Source organism: Arachis ipaensis, chromosome B3 (genome assembly GCF_059453495.1).
Source record: "Arachis ipaensis isolate K30076 ecotype BB chromosome B3, ASM5945349v1, whole genome shotgun sequence".
Classification (NCBI taxonomy): domain Eukaryota; kingdom Viridiplantae; phylum Streptophyta; class Magnoliopsida; order Fabales; family Fabaceae; genus Arachis; species Arachis ipaensis.
Genome location: NC_142438.1, coordinates 93,341,807 through 93,368,588, shown reverse-complemented (window position 1 = coordinate 93,368,588; position 26,782 = coordinate 93,341,807). Strand labels below are relative to the sequence as shown.

The 26,782-nt window shown below is 40.6% G+C and overlaps 2 non-coding genes across 2 annotated transcripts; both read left to right on the top strand.

Moving 5' to 3' along the window:
* The first annotated feature begins 7,673 nt into the window (after window positions 1-7,673).
* LOC148571600 (small nucleolar RNA R71) lies at window positions 7,674-7,780 on the top strand. Its single transcript, XR_015908039.1, has one exon. It is a non-coding gene; the product is annotated as a small nucleolar RNA R71 (small nucleolar RNA).
* Window positions 7,781-16,620: 8,840 nt separating this feature from the next.
* On the top strand, window positions 16,621-16,727 carry LOC148571599 (small nucleolar RNA R71). The gene has a single exon (XR_015908038.1). It is a non-coding gene; the product is annotated as a small nucleolar RNA R71 (small nucleolar RNA).
* The last annotated feature ends 10,055 nt before the right edge of the window (window positions 16,728-26,782 follow it).

Below are 26,782 nucleotides of genomic sequence, written 5' to 3'. Positions count from 1 at the left end.
GATAATCATAAAAGTAATTGGCAGAAATTAAAGAGAATGGGTAAGATCAGAAATGGGGAGTTCATTGGGCTTAGGAGATGTTGCATCCTCTGGATCAAGTTTATTTTCATCTCTTCCTCAATCAATGCATTCATTGATCTCCTTGGCAATCTTAAGTGATTGAATTCCAATTCCTTGGTAATTCAATCTCTCAAATCTTGATCAATAGCCAATTCCTTGGTCCAATTGCTCATGAGAAGAGATGAGGTATGGTCACTGATTATACCACATGTATTTCAAAATCAAAGTGTTGGTAGGATTATATATCACTATATCCATCCAAACCCCAATTTGGTCCAACATGAGAAAGCATTTCTAGCATGATCTCTTCATTCCTCTTCCAAGGTTCCGAAGAGATCCAAGTATGAATAGCTTCTTTTCCATGATAACTACTCAATTGGATGAAGATTGAAAGCTTTCTAGTAAAATCAAGAGAAAAGAAAGAAGAAGAATAATGAAAACTATTATTGATCCATCAAATTACAACAGAGCTCCCTAACCCAATGAAAGGGGTTTAGTTGTTCATAGCTCTGGGAATGGAAAACAAAGATGGAGAATGCATTCTGAAAAGTTAAACTAGAAGTTGCAGAGAAAGTAAAAAATTCAGAGAGTAATTCTAATAATGCCAAAAAGCTCCCTTCTAGTTCAAAGTTCTCCCTATTTATACTATTCTTCTGATCTTCTAGTTGCTTCTTCAAGTCTTGGATATGGGCCTTTGGATCTCGAGTTGAAGCAGTTATCTTCTTCAGTGGGCTCAGCATTACTTGCAGAGAAAGTGTGCAGTAGGTATGGACTTTAGCTTGGGGCGTTAGTGGTGTTAACGTTAAGTGAAACTGTGGGGTCGAGAACGTTAGTGACAATCACCTTTTTCACTAACGTTCCTAACCCAAAAATGGTCCACGTTATCTTCAACGTTAGTGGCACTAACGTGACCACTAACATTGCTTCTTGGCCCTTCGCAAACATTACTGGGGTTTACCTTTTTCAATAACGTTGAGAGTACCCCTTTCTCCCTATGTTAGAGTTCACGTTAGTATAGTTAACGTGGCCTTTAACGTAGGCTTGCCAAATCTTCGAGAGCGTTAGTGACACTTACCTTTGTCACTAACGCTTCAAAACGCCCATTCTTCCCACGTTAGAGTTCACATTAACTAGGTTAACGTGACTTCTAACGTGGTATTGATAGCCATCTCCAACGTTAGAAACAAAGGTGAGTGTCACTAATTTTGGCTCATCATCCCTCTTCTCCACGTTAGCTTCCACGTTAATGTAATTAACAGGGCAACTAACGTGGCTCATAGTGGCTTAATCCAACATTAGTGACAAAGGTGAGTGTCACTAACGTTGGTGATTCCTTGCTCCCTTCACGTTAGAGTCCTCGTTAACTAGGTTAACGTGACTCTTAACGTGGCAAATATGAGCTTAGTCCAACGTTAGTGACAAAGGTGAGTGTCACTAACATTGGCATTATCTTCCTCATCCACGTTAGAGATCATGTTAACTGAGTTAACGTGACTCTTAACGTGGCCAGCTGCCACTTTGGAACGTTAGTGGCACTTACTTTTACCACTAACGTTGGAGTTCTACTTCTCTTCCACGTTAGCTTCCACGTTAACATATTTAACGTGGAAACTAACGTGGGCTATGATGGCTCACGAAGGCATTAATGGCGATCACTTTTCTCATTAACGTTGCAAGCTAGCCTCCATTCCACGTTAGTGGTCACGTTAGCTAGACTAACGTGGCTACTAACGTGGTTCTTCCTTGCTTCCTTTGTCCTGAAATCAAGCAATAAAGTACATCAAAGCTCTAATCCAAGTTATGAGACATGCATCATTCAATTTTGTCATTTAATTCATGCATAATTCTCATGAAATCATGTAAAATTCACAATGTTTGCTTGAATCAAGATGTAAGTGATTATTTACCCAAAACTTGCTTATTTCCTAAGAAAGTGCATGAAACTACCCTAAAACCATAAAGTAAAGGTCAGTGAAACTGGCCAAAATGCCCTGGCATCACAACACCAAACTTAAAGCTTGCTTGTCCCTAAGCAAGTACTGGAACAAGAGAATGATGAATGAAATGACAAGATGAATGAATCATTCTTGTGGAAGTCATGTCCTTGGTTTTATGGGGTTTCATGCATAGCAACTTAGGTTCATTCCTTTACTGGCTTTCAGACCTTTATCATGTCTTGGAATACTCACTTGATGGCACCCTTTGAGACTATTATTTATTGATCCCTTTGTCTTTCCAAAGTTTATTGCATCCTTAGGCTAAGTGTTTTGTGAGAGGGCGACTCTTTAAGATAAGTTTTCAGCCAACACTCCCGAACCAGTTGGTTCAAGGTGCTAGGTGTTGAAACACCCCTAAGGACTTACTCCCTCAAGTCTCTCTCCCCCACACATGCACACCACAGGCACATGGTTTGTTATTTTTCTTTCCTTGAGGTCTTGGTGTCCAGCACCTCTTTGGGTTACTAAATGTTCTGTAGTAAGGTTGCTCTTGATAGTAGATTTTCAGTTGATAATCCCGGGTTAGTTAACCCAAGTTACCAAGTGATGAAGCACTCCTAAGAACTTATTCATCCAAGCAGATCCTTGGTACAAGAGCAACACAGACACATCCCTCAAGGTTCAAGCCCCTGGTGCCTAGCCTTATTCTTTATTACCTTTCTTTCTTTTTTAACTCTTAGTGTTCTTTTCCTTTTTCTTACTGGGATCTTATTATTTAGCTAGTTTCATGGGGTGTGTTTCAAGCATATGATTCAGGACAGATAGTTGCCTTCCCACCTTGTTGGTGAACCAACTTAGCTAAGTGATTACTACACCACAAATTTAAGGACTTATTCCACAAATTGAACTCCACTCTGGTCTTTCATAACATCTCTTTTTATTTAGCTTAAAAGGACAAACATACAATAAGCAAGATGCAGATGAAGATAGGTATCTTGAACCAGCACACATATGAAAAAGGCAAGAAAAATACTAAAGACAGCATTGAAAAACCTAAACTACCATGGAAGCATGTTCTATTTCATACATGATTTTCCTTATTTAAAACTTGAAAAAGATGGGACAATGAGGGAACTCCACCACCTTTTACTCATGAGGTTTTTCGCGCTCTCCTTCTTGTTTGTCCTCTTTGTGTTTTTCTTGAGTGCTTGCACTCCCACTTCCCTTGCTTTTTCCAATCAACTTTTTACAGAAGCCAGCATCTTCCATCTTCTTTTTCAATATTTCCTTCTGCTGTTTCACCTTCCTTTCCTCTTGTTCTGTGAGATCTTTTTGGACCTCATCATACCTAGGGATTGCAGAGTGTAGATTATGCATATGACCAGACATATAGTTCAACTTGGCTTGAGTGTTTATGTTGAACTCCTCCCTATGTAGTTGCCGTCCTTCACTAAGTACGCTGAACTCATTGAATGCCTTTGTCTGAGCTAGCTGACGTTGGTTGAGTTCTTGAAGGCGTTTATCTTGACGCTCTTGCCTTTCAGTCACTTGATTGATGGCTTGAGTGAGCTGGGAGTAGTGTTTCATTTGCTGTTTCTGCCACTCCCCTTGTTGATTCATCCAATTAGAAAGGAGTTCTTCTTGACGATCCATCCTTTGGGATTGAATGTGTAGTTGTTACTCTTGCCCTTCCATATATCTCCTTGCCAAGTCCTCAATGGCTCCTTGAATGTGGCCCAGATTTATATTGGTTGAATCATAGTGCTCTTCTTGCTGGTATTCTTCCTGATGAGGTTCTTCTTGGTGAGGTTCTTCTTGTGATGTTCTTTTCCCTATTTGAGGCCTTCTTTGTTGTTGGGCGGGTGCCACATAAGTTATTCGCTGTAACGTGACTGACCTTCCAGGGTTTACCCAACTTGGATTGTTGTCCTCGAAGACTACCTTGGCTTTCGTACACAGTCTAAGGATGGTGCTCGGGTACCAAAGTCTAGCACCTGGATCATTCTTCTCGGCTGACTCTTGAATCCCCTCAGCTATAATCTCGTGCACATTGATGCCTCCACCCTTTATTAAGAAATGTACCATAGTAGCTCGAGTAGTGTTAACCTCCGAATTGTTTGCAGCTGGGAGGATAGATCTCCTCACGAGCTCAAACCATCCCTTGGCTTCCGGGATGAGGTCTCCTCTCCTGATGAACCGAGGTCTTCTATCCGAATACCTTTCCCAGTCAGATCCTATAACACACATATCATTCACAATTTCTTCACGTTCATCATTGTCGGGGCCATTACTTATTCTCACGTGATAACTGGGCTCATCAAAATGTGGCGATTTCAGCTGAAGAACCCTCGTTATGGCATCGGGACTAAAGTCCACCTCTGTTCCTCTCACATAACTTTTGAAGGTGGGAGCCTTAGTTTTGTCTTCTCTGACCACATTTGCATAGAATTCTTTGATGAGGTTTGCATTTATCTTTGCTTCTGGGTTCGTGAGCCTTTGCCAACCCCTTTGTTCGATCTTCTCTCGAATCTGTGGGCATTCATCCTCGTTGAACTGGAATATTAACTCAGGCAATATCTTTTTTAGCTTTATCCGTTCAAATTCAAGTTCATGGAATGCAGTTTTGAATTTCCCTTCATCAAAAGGGCTGCCCTCAACCGGTTCCTTTCTCTTTTGCCTCTTGGAGCTCGATGATGCCATGAGTAAGAGTTGATGTGTGAAAGTGTTAAGGGGTTGTGGATAAATGGTGGTATTCGGTTGGGTTTAAATAGGGTGAGATGAAGGGATTTGGGTTCCGAAGGTGTGAAGTATAAAGAATGGGAATTGGAATGTGAAGGGGAGTACGGACTAGGAATCACTTATATAGGAAAGTGATGAGTGAATGAAAGGTGTGGATTGATGGGGTGGTTGTGTGATGGACAGATGGGGTTTAGCAATGGATGAGCACAAGGATCATCAACTTTATGATGGGGTTGGTTCAGTTTCCAAGTTTATTCTTCTTCCAATGTTGCATGGCAACAATTCCCAATGCAATCCCCTTGAAGACACGTGTATAGTCCTCTCTTTTTGTGGTGGCCGAATCCTCCTTCAATTGTCCCATCAATTCTCCTACAAAATAAAAAAAAATATGATTAATAAAATTATGGAAAGTGGCAGCAAAATTTAAAAAAAAGAAGAGAAAGAGTAACTACTTTTTAAAATCTTTGTTTCTAGTTACTAATTGCTATTCATGAGTGCAAACCAACTAACCAACTAAATGTCCATGTATGCAACATTGGTGACACCAAACTTAGTTTGTGGCACTGTGGTGTAAGAAGATTTGTTCAAGGTGCTAAGAGTGACATGCTATGAGTTGCATTCATGTTCTCTTAGTGTGCCTTGAACACCAAACTTGTTCTTCACTATATGTTGCATTCAAGGATATGTCAAAGTTGATTTGAATTTCATGAACCTTGCTTTATTAACTACTTTAAAATCATGTAAAACATGGGTTGCCTCCCATGAAGTGCTTCTTTAGCGTCACTAGCTTGACGTTCTGCCTTTTGTCAGGGTGGCTGGTAGTGCTTCAGATCTTCTCCTCTTGTAGTAAACCTATATCCATTGGCTTCATCAAGGATCTCTACATGTTCTAGGGAGAGAACTTTGTTGATGGTGAAAACCTTGGGTAGCTGAGATGGGATGGTGGGGAAATGAGGTAGGATATTTGGGAAGTAAGCTGAGATCACTTTATCCCCTGGAGAGAAATCTTCTGTAGGGATCTTCTTGTTCCTCCATCTCCTTGGTGCCTTCTTCCTTGTTTCTTTTGCTGTTATCCTGCTCTTTGTGGTCTCTTTTCCTAGGGAGATTTTGTTGCTGGTCTCATATGATTCTGGTGGTTTTGGCTCCACTTGAGTTTCCTTTAGCTGTGACACCTTCTGGCTGTTTTGCTTATCAACCAAGGGGATTCCCAGGTGTACATTTTGTGCTTCAGTACTTGTTTCTTCCACCAGTGCTTTGTTGTGATTTTTCCTTGGTTCCTTGTTTTCCTGGTCTGCTTCTTGTGAGGGTTTGAAGACATTGAATGCGAGTTGTTCATCATGTATCCTCAGTATTAGCTCTCCTCGCTCCACATCTATGAGTGCTCTGGCTGTAGCTAGGAACGGTCTTCCCAATATGATTGAGTGGATGGGACTCTCTTCCATTTCCAATATGACAAAATCTGTGGGGAGCAAATAGTTTCCCACTTTCACCAACACATTTTCAACCACCCCCACTGCTTGTTTTTGAGTTTTTTCAGCCAGCCTGATGACTACGTCTGTGGGCATTAGCTCATTGATCTGCAGCTTCTTCATTAGAGATAGAGGCATTAAGTTGATGCTTGCTCTCAGTTCATAGAGTCCCTTATCAATCAGTGTTTCTCCTATGGCACAGGGGATGTGAAAACTCCCTGGGTCCTTCCTTTTTGTAGGCGACTCTGTTTGAATGAGAGCACTGCACTCCTTATTCATCACTATTGTTTGTCCTCCCTTGAGTGAGCTTTTCCTGGTTAGCAGCTCCTTCATATACTTAATGTATGAGGACATTTGTTGGAGGGCCTTGATGAATGGTATGTTTACATGGAGAGATGCAAACATGTCAAGAAACCTTGAGTATATTCTCTTCTCTACACCACCATTGAGTATTTGGGGAAATGGTGCATAGAGTCTCAGCAGCTCCTTCTGTGTGATTGTGGTTTCTTGATGATTCTCTTCCTGCTTTCCTACTGATGTATCTTCAGGTTGTTCTAATGGTTTGTTCGGCTCTTTCTCAGTCTCCTTATCACTTATAGTAACCATCTTACAATCTTTCCATCTGACCTTCTTTGCTTCACCTCTCGGATTTTTCTCTGTGTCACTTGGGAAGCTATCAGTAGGTTTGGGGATTTTCTCAGAAAGGTATCCCACTTGAAACTCCATCCTCTTGATGGTGTCTCCCAGGTTCTTGATATTGGCTCGCACCTCCTCCTTGAACACCTTGTTATCTTGAATTTCCTTACATATGCCCTCAAGTAGAGTCTCAATCCTTGAGAGTCTTTCTTCCGATGATGGAGAGTTGAGATTGGAAGGATGAGAAGGGCTATTTTGAATTTGGTATGGATGTTGAGAGGTGTTGTTAGGTGGGTGTTGATATGACCTCTGTGTGGAGTGTTGGTGAGCTGCATTGTTGTTGGGGTTGTGGCGTCTCTGATCTTGGCCTTGATCCTGTTGGTTTCTCCACCCAAAGTTTGGGTGGTTCCTCCAACCGAGATTATATATTTTGGAGTATGGGTCATGGTGCTGCCTAGGTGAATTTTCAATATAGTTGGCTTGATCCTGATCACCCTCTGCTTCTTCATTCACTCCTTCTTGAGCTGCTGCTGAGGTGGTGATTGCTACCACTTGATTCCTCTCCATCTTTTTGGTAAGGTCAGCCAACTGCTTGGTAATAAGCTTGTTTTGAGCTAGCAGTGCATCCACATTATTCAGCTCTATCACTCCTCTAGTGTTGCCTCTTTCAGAAGCATAGAAGTAGTCATTCTCTGCTACAGTCTCAATGACATCTATGGCTTCTTCAATGGTCTTCTTCTTGTTCAGAGATCCCCCGGATGAGTGGTCTACTGCCTTCTTTGATTCATACGAAAGGCCTTCATAGAAAATGTGCAACTGCACCCATTCATTGAACATATCTGGCGGGCATCTTCTTGTCAGGTCCTTAAACCTCTCCCATGCTTCATATAGAGTCTCACCATCTTGCTGCCTGAAGGTTTGTACCTCAGCTCTCAACCTGTTGATTCATTGAGGAGGATAGAATCTTGCCAAGAATTTGTTCACCACGTCTTCCCAGGTTGCTAAAATCTCCTTTGGAAAGGATTCCAGCCATTTAGATGCTTTGTCCTTGAGTGAGAAGGGAAACAGAAGTAGTCTATAGGTGTCAGGGTGAACACCATTAGACTTCACAGTATCGCATATCCTCAGGAAGGTGGTTAGATGTTGATTGGGGTCTTCTTGGACACTTCCTCCGAATGAACAATTGTTCTGAACAAGGGTGATGAGCTGTGGCTTTAGTTCAAAGTTGTTGGCATGTATGGTTAGCCTTTGGATGCTATTTCCACAGTTTCCTGGATTTGGGTTGATGTAAGAACCCATAACTCTTCTCTCTTGTCTGGCCTGATGCGCTAGACCTTCTCTGCCATGATTGTGAGCCTCTTCTTCATGATGGTTCTCCATATTCTCATCCATGTCTGGTTCAAAGTACTCCTCCTCTTCCTCAGCACCAACTACTCTCTTCCCTCTTGCTTTCCTCCTTAATCTAAGGAAGGTCCTCTCAGGTTCAGAATCAAAGGAAGTTGAAGCCCTGCTTCTTCTACCTGTCATACACTCAATAAGGCACACGCGAGAAAGATAGATGCAGACAATATTTTCTGCAGAAATGCTGTTAGTGTGAGTGATGCAATATATCAAACAGTTAATGGGTCAGTGAACAAAATATTAAAACAAAATGCAGGTAACACCACTAATGGTGAAAGGTAAAGGGAAAGAAATAACTAAAACTGAAAGTAAATTACTCAGATGAAACTAAATCAAACAAAAGGAAAATGCTCAATCTAGTTATCCACCAATTTAATTATTGTTGATAGAAAATCAATCCCCGGTAACGGCGCCATAAACTTGATGCACGGAAACTTGTCTCTTAACAAATCTCCCTCGGCAAGTATACCAAATTGTCATCAAGTAAAAACTCACAATAAAGTGAGGTCGAATCCCACAGGGATTGATTGGTCAAGCAACTTTAATTGGAGGAATGTTCTAGTTGAGCTAAGCAGAATTTGGTTTGAGAGTTGCAGGAAATTAAATGGCGGGAAAGTAAATAGCAGAAAACGTAAATGCTGGAAATAAAGAGCTGAAAATAGATGATGGAAAATAAATTGCAGAATCTTAAATGGGAATGGGGAAGATGATCATAAAAGTAATTGGCAGAAATTAAAGAGAATGGGTAAGATCAGAAATGGGGAGTTCATTGGGCTTAGGAGATGTTGCATCCTCCGGATCAAGTTCATTTTCATCTCTTCCTCAATCAATGCATTCATTGATCTCCTTGGCAATCTTAAGTGATTGAATTCCAATTCCTTGGTAATTCAATCTCTCAAATCTTGATCAATAGCCAATTCCTTGGTCCAATTGCTCATGAGAAGAGATGAGGTATGGTCACTGATTATACCACATGTATTTCAAAATCAAAGTGTTGGTAGGATTATATATCACTATATCCATCCAAACCCCAATTTGGTCCAACATGAGAAAGCATTTCTAGCATGATCTCTTCATTCCTCTTCCAAGGTTCCGAAGAGATCCAAGTATGAATAGCTTCTTTTCCATGATAACTACTCAATTGGATGAAGATTGAAAGCTTTCTAGTAAAATCAAGAGAAAAGAAAGAAGAAGAATAATGAAAACTATTATTGATCCATCAAATTACAACAGAGCTCCCTAACCCAATGAAAGGGGTTTAGTTGTTCATAGCTCTGGGAATGGAAAACAAAGATGGAGAATGCATTCTGAAAAGTTAAACTAGAAGTTGCAGAGAAAGTAAAAAATTCAGAGAGTAATTCTAATAATGCCAAAAAGCTCCCTTCTAGTTCAAAGTTCTCCCTATTTATACTATTCTTCTGATCTTCTAGTTGCTTCTTCAAGTCTTGGATATGGGCCTTTGGATCTCGAGTTGAAGCAGTTATCTTCTTCAATGGGCTCAGCATTACTTGCAGAGAAAGTGTGCAGTAGGTATGGACTTTAGCTTGGGGCGTTAGTGGTGTTAACGTTAAGTGAAACTGTGGGGTCGAGAACGTTAGTGACAATCACCTTTTTCACTAACGTTCCTAACCCAAAAATGGTCCACGTTATCTTCAACGTTAGTGGCACTAACGTGACCACTAACATTGCTTCTTGGCCCTTCGCAAACATTACTGGGGTTTACCTTTTTCAATAACGTTGAAAGTACCCCTTTCTCCCTATGTTAGAGTTCACGTTAGTATAGTTAACGTGGCCTTTAACGTAGGCTTGCCAAATCTTCGAGAGCGTTAGTGACACTTACCTTTGTCACTAACGCTTCAAAACGCCCCTTCTTCCCACGTTAGAGTTCACATTAACTAGGTTAACGTGACTTCTAACGTGGTATTGATAGCCATCTCCAACGTTAGAAACAAAGGTGAGTGTCACTAATTTTGGCTCATCATCCCTCTTCTCCACGTTAGCTTCCACGTTAATGTAATTAACAGGGCAACTAACGTGGCTCATAGTGGCTTAATCCAACATTAGTGACAAAGGTGAGTGTCACTAACGTTGGTGATTCCTTGCTCCCTTCACGTTAGAGTCCTCGTTAACTAGGTTAACGTGACTCTTAACGTGGCAAATATGAGCTTAGTCCAACGTTAGTGACAAAGGTGAGTGTCACTAACATTGGCATTATCTTCCTCATCCACGTTAGAGATCACGTTAACTGAGTTAACGTGACTCTTAACGTGGCCAGCTGCCACTTTGGAACGTTAGTGGCACTTACTTTTACCACTAACGTTGGAGTTCTACTTCTCTTCCACGTTAGCTTCCACGTTAACATATTTAACGTGGAAACTAACGTGGGCTATGATGGCTCACGAAGGCATTAATGGCGATCACTTTTCTCATTAACGTTGCAAGCTAGCCTCCATTCCACGTTAGTGGTCACGTTAGCTAGACTAACGTGGCTACTAACGTGGTTCTTCCTTGCTTCCTTTGTCCTGAAATCAAGCAATAAAGTACATCAAAGCTCTAATCCAAGTTATGAGACATGCATCATTCAATTTTGTCATTTAATTCATGCATAATTCTCATGAAATCATGTAAAATTCACAATGTTTGCTTGAATCAAGATGTAAGTGATTATTTACCCAAAACTTGCTTATTTCCTAAGAAAGTGCATGAAACTACCCTAAAACCATAAAGTAAAGGTCAGTGAAACTGGCCAAAATGCCCTGGCATCACAACACCAAACTTAAAGCTTGCTTGTCCCTAAGAAAGTACTGGAACAAGAGAATGATGAATGAAATGACAAGATGAATGAATCATTCTTGTGGAAGTCATGTCCTTGGTTTTATGGGGTTTCATGCATAGCAACTTAGGTTCATTCCTTTACTGGCTTTCAGACCTTTATCATGTCTTGGAATACTCACTTGATGGCACCCTTTGAGACTATTATTTATTGATCCCTTTGTCTTTCCAAAGTTTATTGCATCCTTAGGCTAAGTGTTTTGTGAGAGGGCGACTCTTTAAGATAAGTTTTCAGCCAACACTCCCGAACCAGTTGGTTCAAGGTGCTAGGTGTTGAAACACCCCTAAGGACTTACTCCCTCAAGTCTCTCTCCCCCACACATGCACACCACAGGCACATGGTTTGTTATTTTTCTTTCCTTGAGGTCTTGGTGTCCAGCACCTCTTTGGGTTACTAAATGTTCTGTAGTAAGGTTGCTCTTGATAGTAGATTTTCAGTTGATAATCCCGGGTTAGTTAACCCAAGTTACCAAGTGATGAAGCACTCCTAAGAACTTATTCATCCAAGCAGATCCTTGGTACAAGAGCAACACAGACACATCCCTCAAGGTTCAAGCCCCTGGTGCCTAGCCTTATTCTTTATTACCTTTCTTTCTTTTTTAACTCTTAGTGTTCTTTTCCTTTTTCTTACTGGGATCTTATTATTTAGCTAGTTTCATGGGGTGTGTTTCAAGCATATGATTCAGGACAGATAGTTGCCTTCCCACCTTGTTGGTGAACCAACTTAGCTAAGTGATTACTACACCACAAATTTAAGGACTTATTCCACAAATTGAACTCCACTCTGGTCTTTCATAACATCTCTTTTTATTTAGCTTAAAAGGACAAACATACAGTAAGCAAGATGCAGATGAAGATAGGTATCTTGAACCAGCACACATATGAAAAAGGCAAGAAAAATACTAAAGACAGCATTGAAAAACCTAAACTACCATGGAAGCATGTTCTATTTCATACATGATTTTCCTTATTTAAAACTTGAAAAAGATGGGACAATGAGGGAACTCCACCACCTTTTACTCATGAGGTTTTTCGCGCTCTCCTTCTTGTTTGTCCTCTTTGTGTTTTTCTTGAGTGCTTGCACTCCCACTTCCCTTGCTTTTTCCAATCAACTTTTTACAGAAGCCAGCATCTTCCATCTTCTTTTTCAATATTTCCTTCTGCTGTTTCACCTTCCTTTCCTCTTGTTCTGTGAGATCTTTTTGGACCTCATCATACCTAGGGATTGCAGAGTGTAGATTATGCATATGACCAGACATATAGTTCAACTTGGCTTGAGTGTTTATGTTGAACTCCTCCCTATGTAGTTGCCGTCCTTCACTAAGTACGCTGAACTCATTGAATGCCTTTGTCTGAGCTAGCTGACGTTGGTTGAGTTCTTGAAGGCGTTTATCTTGACGCTCTTGCCTTTCAGTCACTTGATTGATGGCTTGAGTGAGCTGGGAGTAGTGTTTCATTTGCTGTTTCTGCCACTCCCCTTGTTGATTCATCCAATTAGAAAGGAGTTCTTCTTGACGATCCATCCTTTGGGATTGAATGTGTAGTTGTTACTCTTGCCCTTCCATATATCTCCTTGCCAAGTCCTCAATGGCTCCTTGAATGTGGCCCAGATTTATATTGGTTGAATCATAGTGCTCTTCTTGCTGGTATTCTTCCTGATGAGGTTCTTCTTGGTGAGGTTCTTCTTGTGATGTTCTTTTCCCTATTTGAGGCCTTCTTTGTTGTTGGGCGGGTGCCACATAAGTTATTCGCTGTAACGTGACTGACCTTCCAGGGTTTACCCAACTTGGATTGTTGTCCTCGAAGACTACCTTGGCTTTCGTACACAGTCTAAGGATGGTGCTGGGGTACCAAAGTCTAGCACCTGGATCATTCTTCTCGGCTGACTCTTGAATCCCCTCAGCTATAATCTCGTGCACATTGATGCCTCCACCCTTTATTAAGAAATGTACCATAGTAGCTCGAGTAGTGTTAACCTCCGAATTGTTTGCAGCTGGGAGGATAGATCTCCTCACGAGCTCAAACCATCCCTTGGCTTCCGGGATGAGGTCTCCTCTCCTGATGAACCGAGGTCTTCTATCCGAATACCTTTCCCAGTCAGATCCTATAACACACATATCATTCACAATTTCTTCACGTTCATCATTGTCGGGGCCATTACTTATTCTCACGTGATAACTGGGCTCATCAAAATGTGGCGATTTCAGCTGAAGAACCCTCGTTATGGCATCGGGACTAAAGTCCACCTCTGTTCCTCTCACATAACTTTTGAAGGTGGGAGCCTTAGTTTTGTCTTCTCTGACCACATTTGCATAGAATTCTTTGATGAGGTTTGCATTTATCTTTGCTTCTGGGTTCGTGAGCCTTTGCCAACCCCTTTGTTCGATCTTCTCTCGAATCTGTGGGCATTCATCCTCGTTGAACTGGAATATTAACTCAGGCAATATCTTTTTTAGCTTTATCCGTTCAAATTCAAGTTCATGGAATGCAATTTTGAATTTCCCTTCATCAAAAGGGCTGCCCTCAACCGGTTCCTTTCTCTTTTGCCTCTTGGAGCTCGATGATGCCATGAGTAAGAGTTGATGTGTGAAAGTGTTAAGGGGTTGTGGATAAATGGTGGTATTCGGTTGGGTTTAAATAGGGTGAGATGAAGGGATTTGGGTTCCGAAGGTGTGAAGTATAAAGAATGGGAATTGGAATGTGAAGGGGAGTACGGACTAGGAATCACTTATATAGGAAAGTGATGAGTGAATGAAAGGTGTGGATTGATGGGGTGGTTGTGTGATGGACAGATGGGGTTTAGCAATGGATGAGCACAAGGATCATCAACTTTATGATGGGGTTGGTTCAGTTTCCAAGTTTATTCTTCTTCCAATGTTGCATGGCAACAATTCCCAATGCAATCCCCTTGAAGACACGTGTATAGTCCTCTCTTTTTGTGGTGGCCGAATCCTCCTTCAATTGTCCCATCAATTCTCCTACAAAATAAAAAAAAATATGATTAATAAAATTATGGAAAGTGGCAGCAAAATTTAAAAAAAAGAAGAGAAAGAGTAACTACTTTTTAAAATCTTTGTTTCTAGTTACTAATTGCTATTCATGAGTGCAAACCAACTAACCAACTAAATGTCCATGTATGCAACATTGGTGACACCAAACTTAGTTTGTGGCACTGTGGTGTAAGAAGATTTGTTCAAGGTGCTAAGAGTGACATGCTATGAGTTGCATTCATGTTCTCTTAGTGTGCCTTGAACACCAAACTTGTTCTTCACTATATGTTGCATTCAAGGATATGTCAAAGTTGATTTGAATTTCATGAACCTTGCTTTATTAACTACTTTAAAATCATGTAAAACATGGGTTGCCTCCCATGAAGCGCTTCTTTAGCGTCACTAGCTTGACGTTCTGCCTTTTGTCAGGGTGGCTGGTAGTGCTTCAGATCTTCTCCTCTTGTAGTAAACCTATATCCATTGGCTTCATCAAGGATCTCTACATGTTCTAGGGAGAGAACTTTGTTGATGGTGAAAACCTTGGGTAGCTGAGATGGGATGGTGGGGAAATGAGGTAGGATATTTGGGAAGTAAGCTGAGATCACTTTATCCCCTGGAGAGAAATCTTCTGTAGGGATCTTCTTGTTCCTCCATCTCCTTGGTGCCTTCTTCCTTGTTTCTTTTGCTGTTATCCTGCTCTTTGTGGTCTCTTTTCCTAGGGAGATTTTGTTGCTGGTCTCATATGATTCTGGTGGTTTTGGCTCCACTTGAGTTTCCTTTAGCTGTGACACCTTCTGGCTGTTTTGCTTATCAACCAAGGGGATTCCCAGGTGTACATTTTGTGCTTCAGTACTTGTTTCTTCCACCAGTGCTTTGTTGTGATTTTTCCTTGGTTCCTTGTTTTCCTGGTCTGCTTCTTGTGAGGGTTTGAAGACATTGAATGCGAGTTGTTCATCATGTATCCTCAGTATTAGCTCTCCTCGCTCCACATCTATGAGTGCTCTGGCTATAGCTAGGAACGGTCTTCCCAATATGATTGAGTGGATGGGACTCTCTTCCATTTCCAATATGACAAAATCTGTGGGGAGCAAATAGTTTCCCACTTTCACCAACACATTTTCAACCACCCCCACTGCTTGTTTTTGAGTTTTTTCAGCCAGCCTGATGACTACGTCTGTGGGCATTAGCTCATTGATCTGCAGCTTCTTCATTAGAGATAGAGGCATTAAGTTGATGCTTGCTCTCAGTTCATAGAGTCCCTTATCAATCAGTGTTTCTCCTATGGCACAGGGGATGTGAAAACTCCCTGGGTCCTTCCTTTTTGTAGGCGACTCTGTTTGAATGAGAGCACTGCACTCCTTATTCATCACTATTGTTTGTCCTCCCTTGAGTGAGCTTTTCCTGGTTAGCAGCTCCTTCATATACTTAATGTATGAGGACATTTGTTGGAGGGCCTTGATGAATGGTATGTTTACATGGAGAGATGCAAACATGTCAAGAAACCTTGAGTATATTCTCTTCTCTACACCACCATTGAGTATTTGGGGAAATGGTGCATAGAGTCTCAGCAGCTCCTTCTGTGTGATTGTGGTTTCTTGATGATTCTCTTCCTGCTTTCCTACTGATGTATCTTCAGGTTGTTCTAATGGTTTGTTCGGCTCTTTCTCAGTCTCCTTATCACTTATAGTAACCATCTTACAATCTTTCCATCTGACCTTCTTTGCTTCACCTCTCGGATTTTTCTCTGTGTCAATTGGGAAGCTATCAGTAGGTTTGGGGATTTTCTCAGAAAGGTATCCCACTTGAAACTCCATCCTCTTGATGGTGTCTCCCAGGTTCTTGATATTGGCTCGCACCTCCTCCTTGAACACCTTGTTATCTTGAATTTCCTTACATATGCCCTCAAGTAGAGTCTCAATCCTTGAGAGTCTTTCTTCCGATGATGGAGAGTTGAGATTGGAAGGATGAGAAGGGCTATTTTGAATTTGGTATGGATGTTGAGAGGTGTTGTTAGGTGGGTGTTGATATGACCTCTGTGTGGAGTGTTGGTGAGCTGCATTGTTGTTGGGGTTGTGGCGTCTCTGATCTTGGCCTTGATCCTGTTGGTTTCTCCACCCAAAGTTTGGGTGGTTCCTCCAACCGAGATTATATATTTTGGAGTATGGGTCATGGTGCTGCCTAGGTGAATTTTCAATGTAGTTGGCTTGATCCTGATCACCCTCTGCTTCTTCATTCACTCCTTCTTGAGCTGCTGCTGAGGTGGTGATTGCTGCCACTTGATTCCTCTCCATCTTTTTGGTAAGGTCAGCCAACTGCTTGGTAATAAGCTTGTTTTGAGCTAGCAGTGCATCCACATTATTCAGCTCTATCACTCCTCTAGTGTTGCCTCTTTCAGAAGCATAGAAGTAGTCATTCTCTGCTACAGTCTCAATGACATCTATGGCTTCTTCAATGGTCTTCTTCTTGTTCAGAGATCCCCCGGATGAGTGGTCTACTGCCTTCTTTGATTCATACGAAAGGCCTTCATAGAAAATGTGCAACTGCACCCATTCATTGAACATATCTGGCGGGCATCTTCTTGTCAGGTCCTTAAACCTCTCCCATGCTTCATATAGAGTCTCACCATCTTGCTGCCTGAAGGTTTGTACCTCAGCTCTCAACCTGTTGATTCATTGAGGAGGATAGAATCTTGCCAAGAATTTGTTCACCACGTCTTCCCAGGTTGCTAAAATCTCCTTTGGAAAGGATTCCAGCCATTTAGATGCTTTGTCCTTGAGTGAGAAGGGAAACAGAAGTAGTCTATAGGTGTCAGGGTGAACACCATTAGACTTCACAGTATCGCATATCCTCAGGAAGGTGGTTAGATGTTGATTGGGGTCTTCTTGGACACTTCCTCCGAATGAACAATTGTTCTGAACAAGGGTGATGAGCTGTGGCTTTAGTTCAAAGTTGTTGGCATGTATGGTTAGCCTTTGGATGCTATTTCCACAGTTTCCTGGATTTGGGTTGATGTAAGAACCCATAACTCTTCTCTCTTGTCTGGCCTGATGCGCTAGACCTTCTCTGCCATGATTGTGAGCCTCTTCTTCATGATGGTTCTCCATATTCTCATCCATGTCTGGTTCAAAGTACTCCTCCTCTTCCTCAGCACCAACTACTCTCTTCCCTCTTGCTTTCCTCCTTAATCTAAGGAAGGTCCTCTCAGGTTCAGAATCAAAGGAAGTTGAAGCCCTGCTTCTTCTACCTGTCATACACCCAATAAGGCACACGCGAGAAAGATAGATGCAGACAATATTTTCTGCAGAAATGCTGTTAGTGTGAGTGATGCAATATATCAAACAGTTAATGGGTCAGTGAACAAAATATTAAAACAAAATGCAGGTAACACCACTAATGGTGAAAGGTAAAGGGAAAGAAATAACTAAAACTGAAAGTAAATTACTCAGATGAAACTAAATCAAACAAAAGGAAAATGCTCAATCTAGTTATCCACCAATTTAATTATTGTTGATAGAAAATCAATCCCCGGTAACGGCGCCATAAACTTGATGCACGGAAACTTGTCTCTTAACAAATCTCCCTCGGCAAGTATACCAAATTGTCATCAAGTAAAAACTCACAATAAAGTGAGGTCGAATCCCACAGGGATTGATTGGTCAAGCAACTTTAATTGGAGGAATGTTCTAGTTGAGCTAAGCAGAATTTGGTTTGAGAGTTGCAGGAAATTAAATGGCGGGAAAGTAAATAGCAGAAAACGTAAATGCTGGAAATAAAGAGCTGAAAATAGATGATGGAAAATAAATTGCAGAATCTTAAATGGGAATGGGGAAGATGATCATAAAAGTAATTGGCAGAAATTAAAGAGAATGGGTAAGATCAGAAATGGGGAGTTCATTGGGCTTAGGAGATGTTGCATCCTCCGGATCAAGTTCATTTTCATCTCTTCCTCAATCAATGCATTCATTGATCTCCTTGGCAATCTTAAGTGATTGAATTCCAATTCCTTGGTAATTCAATCTCTCAAATCTTGATCAATAGCCAATTCCTTGGTCCAATTGCTCATGAGAAGAGATGAGGTATGGTCACTGATTATACCACATGTATTTCCAAATCAAAGTGTTGGTAGGATTATATGTCACTATATCCATCCAAACCCTAATTTGGTCCAACATGAGAAAGCATTTCTAGCATGATCTCTTCATTCTTCTTCTAAGGTTCCGAAGAGATCCAAGTATGAATAGCTTCTTTTCCAAGATAACTACTCAATTGGATGAAGATTGAAAGCTTTCTAGTAAAATCAAGAGAAAAGAAGGAAGAAGAATAATGAAAACTATTATTAATCCATCAAATTACAACAGAGCTCCCTAACCCAATGAAAGGGGTTTAGTTGTTCATAGCTCTGGGAATGGAAAACAAAGATGGAGAATGCATTCTGAAAAGTTAAACTAGAAGTTACAGAGAAAGTAAAAAATTCAGAGAGTAATTCTAATAATGCCAAAAAGCTCCCTTCTAGTTCAAAGTTCTCCCTATTTATACTATTCTTCTAATCTTCTAGTTGCTTCTTCAAGTCTTCGATATGGGCCTTTGGATCTCGAGTTGAAGCAGTTATCTTCTTCAGTGAGCTCAGCTTTACTTGCAGAGAAAGTGTGCAGTAGGTATGGACTTTAGCTTGGGGCGTTAGTGGTGTTAACGTTAAGTGAAACTGTTGGGTCGAGAACGTTAGTGACAATCACCTTTTTCACTAACGTTCCTAACCCAAAAATGGTCCACGTTATCTTCAATGTTAGTGGCACTATTGTGACCACTAACGTTGCTTCTTGACCCTTCGCAAACGTTACTGGGTTTTACCTTTTCCAATAACGTTGAGAGTACCCCTTTCTCCCTACGTTAGAGTTCACGTTAGTATAGTTAACGTGGCCTTTAACGTAGGCTTGCCAAATCTTCGAGAGTGTTAGTGACACTTACCTTTGTCACTAACGCTTCAAAACGCCCCTTCTTCCCACGTTAGAGTTCACGTTAACTAAGTTAACGTGACTCTAACGTGGTATTGATGGCCATCTCCAACGTTAGTGACAAAGGTGAGTGTCACTAATGTTGGCTCATCATCCCTCTTCTCCACGTTAGCTTCCACGTTAATGTAATTAACGTGGCAACTAACGTGGCTCATAGTGGCTTAATCCAACGTTAGTGACAAAGGTGAGTGTCACTAACGTTGGTGATTCCTTGCTCCCTTCATGTTAGAGTCCTCGTTAACTAGGTTAACGTGACTCTTAATGTGGCAAATATGAGCTTAGTCCAACGTTAGTGACAAAGGTGAGTGTCACTAATGTTTGCATTATCTTCCTTATCCACGTTAGAGTTCACGTTAACTGAGTTAACGTGACTCTTAACGTGGCCAGCTGCCACTTTGGAACGTTAGTGGCACTTACTTTTACCACTAACGTTGGAGTTCTACTTCTCTTCCACGTTAGCTTCCACGTTAACATAGTTAACGTGGCAACTAACGTGGGCTATGATGGCTCACGAAGGCGTTAATGGCGATCACTTTTCTCATTAACCTTGCAAGCTAGCCTCCATTCCACGTTAGTGGCCACGTTAGCTAGACTAACGTGGCTACTAACATGGTTCTTCCTTGCTTTCTTTGTCCTGAAATCAACCAATAAAGTGCATCAAAGCTCTAATCCAAGTTATGAGACATGCATCATTCAGTTTTGTCATTTAATTCATACATAATTCTCATGAAATCATGTAAAATTCACAATGTTTGCTTGAATCAAGATGTAAGTGATTATTTATCCAAAACTTGCTTATTTCCTAAGAAAGTGCATGAAACTACCCTAAAACCATAAAGAAAAGGTCAGTGAAACTGGCCAAAATGTCCTAGCATCACTTTCCTACTGTCTTCATTCAATCATTCATACTCCTTTCCATGGCAAGCTGTATGTTGAGGGATCACCGTTGTCAATGGCTACCGTCCGTCCTCTCAGTGAAAATGGTCCAAATGCGCTGTCACCGCACGGCTAATCATCTGTCCGTTCTCGATCATGATGGAATAGGATCCATTGATCCTTTTGCGTATGTCACTACACCCAACACTCGCGAGTTTGAAGCTCGTCACAGTCATCCCTTCCCAGATCCTACTCGGAATACCACATATAAGGTTTAGACTTTTCGGACCTCAGGAATGGCCGCCAATAATTCTAGCCTATACCACGAGATACACATTCAAGCTTGTTTGCATGTAGAACGGAAGTGGTTGTCAGGCACGCGTTCATAGGTGAGAATAGTGATGAGTGTCACATAATCATCACATTCATCATGTTCTTGTGTGCGAATGAATATCTTAGAGAAGAAATAGGCTTGAGTTGAATAGAAAAACAATAGTACTTTGCATTAATTCATGAGGAACAGCAGAGCTCCACACCTTAATCTATGGGGTGTAGAGACTCCACCGTTGAAAATACATAAGTGAAAGGTCTAGGCATGGCCGTGAGGCCAGCCTCTCAAACGTGTACAATGAACATAAAATTATTCAAAAGATGTGAAATAAATCACTAAAAGTATTTTTTATACTAAACTAGTATAACCTAGGGTTTACAGAAATAAGTAAATGATGCAGAAATCCACTTCTGGGCCCACTTGGTGTGTGCTTGGGCTGAGCATTGAGCTTTCATGTGTAGAGACTCTTTTTGGAGTTAAACGCCAGGTTGTAGCCTATTTCTGGCGTTTAACTCTGATTTCCAACCTGTTTTTGGCGTTTAACTCCAAAATAGGGCAGGAAGTTGGCGTTTGAACGCCAGTTTGCGTCATCAAAACTCGGGCAAAGTATGGACTATTATATATTGCTGGAAAGCCCTGGATGTCTACCTTCCAACGCAATTGAGAGCGCTCCAATTGGGTTTCTGTAACTCTAGAAAATCCATCTCGAGTGCAGGGAGGTCAGAATCCAACAGCATCTGAAGTCCTTCTTCAGCCTCTGAATCAGATTTTTGCTCAAATCCCTCAATTTCAGCCAGAAATTACCTGAAATCACAGAAAAACACACAAACTCATAGTGAAGTCCAGAAATGTGGTTTTTATTTAAAAACTAATAAAAATATACTAAAAACTAACTAAATTATACTAAAAAATATGTAAAAACAATGCCAAAAAGCGTATAAATTATCCGCTCATCACACGGCATCGAATGGTATAAAGGAGGATTAAAAATATACAATTTAAGGGCTTAGGAAGCAAGTTTTTAAATATGGCACAAAATTAGGAAGGAATTGTAATATCATGCAAATTGTATGAATAAGTGTGCAAAGACTTGATAAAAGCCACTCAAATAAGCACAAGATAAACCATAAAATAGTGGTTTATCAATCTCCCCACACTTAAACATTAGCATGTCCTCATGCTAAGCTCAAGGAGATATAAAGAATGAATGGGGAAAAGTAAGACTCATGAGATGCAACCTATGAATGCAACTATATGCTATGATGATTTTGTCTACTTGGTTAAAAGTAAATAATTTCCTTCAGACAAACATAAATCAAATTCTACTAATTCAAATCATACAATAAAAGACAAGTAAACTTGTAAGAAGATAGCTCATGAAAGCAGGGAACATAAAATCAAGCATTGAACCCTCACTGGTAGTGTATATGCACTCTAATCTCTCAAGTGTCTAGGGTTAATTACTCTACTCTTCTCTAATCATGCTCTCTAGACTTTGTTCTTCATCTAACCAATCAACAGAAATTTAGTATACCAATGCAAACATCATGAGGTCTTTTCAGGGTTGTAATGGGGCTAAGGTAAGGGTAAGGATATATGTATGGCCAAGTGAGCTGAAATACGAATCTTTGACTAACCTAAGATCTTACCTAACACACACACACACACACACTCTATGTAACTCTAAAATCATGCCTAGCTACCCATGATTCCCACTTTTGTATCACATACTCATGTACCAAATTTTTCCTTAATTTTACCACATTTGCATTGATCTTTTATTAAACTTAGCATTGGGGTAATTTTGTCCCCTTATTTGTTTACTTACCTATTCATTTGAATATTTTTGGTTTTTTTTAAAGGTAAAAATAAACATAACATATCAATGCAGACAAGTGTCAAAAGAGTTACCAAAGACAGAAAAATCGTCCATAAAAACCTCTAAGAATATTTCTACCATGTCAGAGAACATGGAGAGCATACACCTTTGAAAGGTAGCAAGGGCATTGCACAGCCCAAAGGGCATTCTTCTGTAGGCGAAGACTCCGAATGGACAGGTGAAAGAGGTCTTTTCTTGGTCCTTGGGATCCACCGCTATCTGATTGTACCCAGAGTACCCATCCAAGAAGTAATAGTAGGCATGGCCAACCAGCCTTTCCAGCATCTGATCAATGAAGGGGAGAGGGAAGTGATCCTTCCTTGTGGCATCATTCAGTCTTCTATAGTCAATGCACATTCTCCATCCTGTCACTGTCCTTGTAGGGATGAGTTCATTATTCTCATTAAAGATGACTGTCATTCCACCTTTCTTTGGTACCACTTGCACTGGGCTCACCCAAGGGCTATCAAAGATTGGGTATATAATTCCAGCATTCCACAATGTCATCACCTCCTTTTGAACCACTTCCTTCATGGTTGGGTTAAGCCTCCTTTGATGTTGCACCACTAGTTTTGAGTCTTCTTCTAGCAAGATCTTGTGCATACAAATTGCAGGGCTTATGCCCTTGATGTCATCAATTGTCCACCCTAAAGCTGTCTTATGATTTTTCAGTACTTTAATCAGCTTTGTTTCATCTTCCATGCTTAAAGAGGAATTGATGATTACTGGCAGGGTCTCTTTTCCTCCAAGGAATGCATACTTGAGATGAGGAGGGAGGGTCTTCAACTCTTGCTTTGGCACCTCCTCTGTCTTGTCTTCCAAAGAGATTTCAGTCACTTGTTCATCCATGACAGCTTCTATTTCCTCTTCTTGTTCCTCCTGACTGCTTGTTCCAAGCACTTCTTCCACCAAGTCTTCTACCATTTCCACTCTCATGTGCTTTTCTTTCTCAAGGGAATATTGCATTGCTTTAAAGACATTGATGATCATTTGTTCATCATAAACCCTGAGGATCATTTCACCTTTCTCCACATCAATGATAGCCCTTGCTATAGCTAAGAAAGGTCGCCCCAAGATAATTGAGTTGTGTCCTTCTTCTTCCATGTCTAAGAGGACAAAGTCGGCAGGGAAGATGAATTTTTCAACCTTCACCAATAAGTTCTCCACAACCCCATTGGGTATCTTGAGTGATCTATCCGCTATTTGAAGTGACATCCTGGTGGGTTTAACTTCCTCTATTGCAAGTTTTTTCATCATTGAGAGAGGCATCAAATTGATGCTGACACCTAAGTCACAGAGAGCTCTTTCCAATGTCATGTTGCCTATGGTGCATGATATGATGAAGCTACCTGGGTCTTTGAGTTTTGGTGGAATGCCTCTTTGAATTACTGCACTGCACTCTTGGGTCAAGATCACGGTCTCCTTTTCATTCCAGCTTCTCTTCTTGTTAATGAGTTCTTTGAGGAATTTTGCACAATGGCATTTGCTCTAAAGCTTCAGCGAGTGGGAGGTTAATTTCCAGCTTCTTGAAAACCTCTAGGAACTTAGGAAATTGCTGGTCATTGACCTCCTTTTTCAACCTCTGAGGAAATGGCAGATGAGGGATGCAGGGCTTCACCTCATTCCTTTATTCTTGTGGATGCTCCTCCATGACTTGTTTTCCTTGGAGCTTGTGGCTCTTCCTCCTTCTTCTTGAGCTTTTCCTGGTCGCTCTTCTCTGCCTCAGTTGGTTCCTTGCTAGCAGCTTTGGTGTTCTCCAAAGTCTTTCCACTCCTTAGCTGGATTGCCTTATATTCTTCTTTGGGATTTGGAATGGTATCACTTGGGAAAATATTAGTTGGACTTCAGCTTGTCTGGCCAATTGCCCCACTTATCTTTCAATATTCCTCATCGTGGCCTCTTGTCGCTCTTGCCCTTTGGCTAGACTTTGTGTAGTTTGAGCAAGTGCTTGTAAGATTGCTTCAGGAGCTGAGATCCTAGTTTCCTGATGGTCAATGGTTAGTATGTTGGAGCATGATTATTGTTGCTAGAAGTTATTTGGGTTGTTAAGGTGGTTGTTCTGTGAGTTGAATGGTGGTGTGGAGAAGTTATTTTGGTGAACTTGTGAATTATTGTGGGGTTGCTGATATGAGTTTTGTGGTTTTTTGTATTGGTTAGTGTTACTGGATGAGTAATTTTGGTTGTTTGTGTTACGGGAGTTGTTGGAATTGTGGTTCTTCTGCCATGAATTCTGATTATCACCTCACCTTAAGTTGGGATGATTCCTCCATGATGGATTGTATGTATCCCCATGAAAGTCATTCTGAGAAGAGCTTGAGGTGTTATGCATATACTGGACTTGCTCTAGTTGCTGCTCATAGTTGCATTTCTCAAAAGTTTCTTCACTTTGGCACTATCCATTTGAAGGTTGACTTGTTGTGTTTACTGTAGCCACTTGAAGTCCATTTATTCTCTTCGCCATCAACTCCATTTGCTGTTAGATTTGTTGATGCATCAACTTGTTTTGTGCCAATATGGTGCCTACACCTTCAAGCTCCAACACACCTTTCTTTGGAGCTGGTTGGCGTTGCCTTTGATGAGCATAAAAGTATTGATTGTTGGTCACAGTGTCTATGAAATTCTAAGCGTCTTCAGCTATCTTCATTAACTGTAGTGAACCTTCTGCAGAGTAATCTAGGGACTCTTGAGATTTTAGAGTCAAGCCCTCATAGAAATTCTGAAGTCTGTCCCATTCACTAAACATTTCAGGTGGACATTTCCTAATCAGAGCTTTGTATCTCTCCCATGCCTCATAAAGTAATTCTCCATCTATTTGAGTGAATGTTTGCACTTTTGTCTTCAATCTTATGATTCTCTGAGGTGGGTAGAACTTGGCTAGGAATTTGTTCACCAGATCATCCCAAGTATTGATGCTTTCTTTGGGGAATGTCTCCAGCCACTGAGATGCCTTATCCCTCAAAGAGAATGGAAATAGTAGCAACTTGTAGATATTCAGATACACACCATTTTTCTTGATTGTTTCATATATCCTCAGGAAGATAGATAAGTGTTGATTTGGGTCTTCAAGAGGACCCCCCTATAAGAACAATTGTTTTACACCAAAGTGATAAGTTGAGGTTTCAACTCAAAGTTATTTGCATGAACATTAGGAGTGAGTATACTGCTCCCACAGTTTCTTGGATTAAGGAAGGTGTAAGAGGCTAGAACTCTTCTTGAAGGTTGGCCATTGTTGTTGGCCACCTCTTCTGGTGGATTAGGGAAGTTACCCTCCATCTCTTGATCTTCCTCTTCTAATTCTTCTTCTCCAATCACTTCCTTCCCTCTTGCTTCTCTTTTCAATCTCAAAAATGTTCTCTCTGGTTTAGAATCAAAGCAGGTGGATTCACCTCTTCTCCCTCCTGGCATACAACACAAACAAACCAGAAAACAAAAGCAAAGCACTCTATTACTAAAGTGAAGTTACAGTTAGCAAAAACAAAAATCACAAATTGTTAGTAGGCTTAACAAAAAAAACAAAGAAAAATGCTTAATCTAGATTATCACCTACTTAATCATTGTCAATCTAAATCAATCACCGGCAACGGTGCCAAAAACTTGATGAGAGAAAATCGATTCCACACAAACTAACCGGCAAGTGTACCGGGTCGCATCAAGTAGTAAAACTCACGAAAGTGAGGTCGATCCCACAAGGATTGATGGATTAAGCAACTTTAGTATGGTGATGAATTTAGTTAAGCTAATATTGATGAATTGAGTGAAATTTGGATTAACAGAAAGTAAACTACAAGAAATCTAAAATGCAGAATGTAAAAAACTTGGAAGGTAAATGGCAGGAAGCTTAAATAACCGAAACTTAAAGTGCAAGAAATTAAAAGGATTGAATTTTAAATTGCAAGAAATGTAAATAGCTGAATCTTAAAGTGCAGGAAAGTAAAAGTGCAAAAACTTAAATGGCAAGAAAACTTGAATTGTATGAATTATAAAGGGAATTGGGTGCTGAGACTTAAAATAGAAATGGACAATGTAAATTGCAGTGAAATCAGAGAGATCTAAGTTGAAAAAATTCAAAGAAAATGATTCATAAGGGATTGGAGATATCATAATCCTTCATGAATCAAATGGGTCTCAACTCCTTTCTCAATCATCTGGGTAGATCTATGGCAGATTGAAATTAATTGGATCATAATTTCTTGGCAATCCAATCTCTCTAATCACAATCAATCTTGCCAATTCCTTGATCTAATTGTCATGAGAAGAGGTTAAGTGCAAGTCTCTCATCCATAAGCCACACTAACTCTCAGGATCTCAATTCCTCCCGAATAGTGTTATTCAAGAGAATAGTGAAGGATAGAGCTCCAACTCTAATGTAGGTGATTCCCCTTCCTAGGCTCACACCCACATTCATTGATTCATTGAGATTACAATAGAGCTCCTCCCCCTAATGAATTTTGGGATTTAGTTCATCATTTCTCTAATACAAAAATAGAAAAAGAAAAGGTGCAGAACATTCAAAATAGAAGGAAAATGAAACTTAAGTGCCGAGTTTCCCGATCTGCTAGCTCACCCCTCAATGAAATCAAATTCTCCTCTATTTATACACTCTCCAATTCAGTCTTCTAA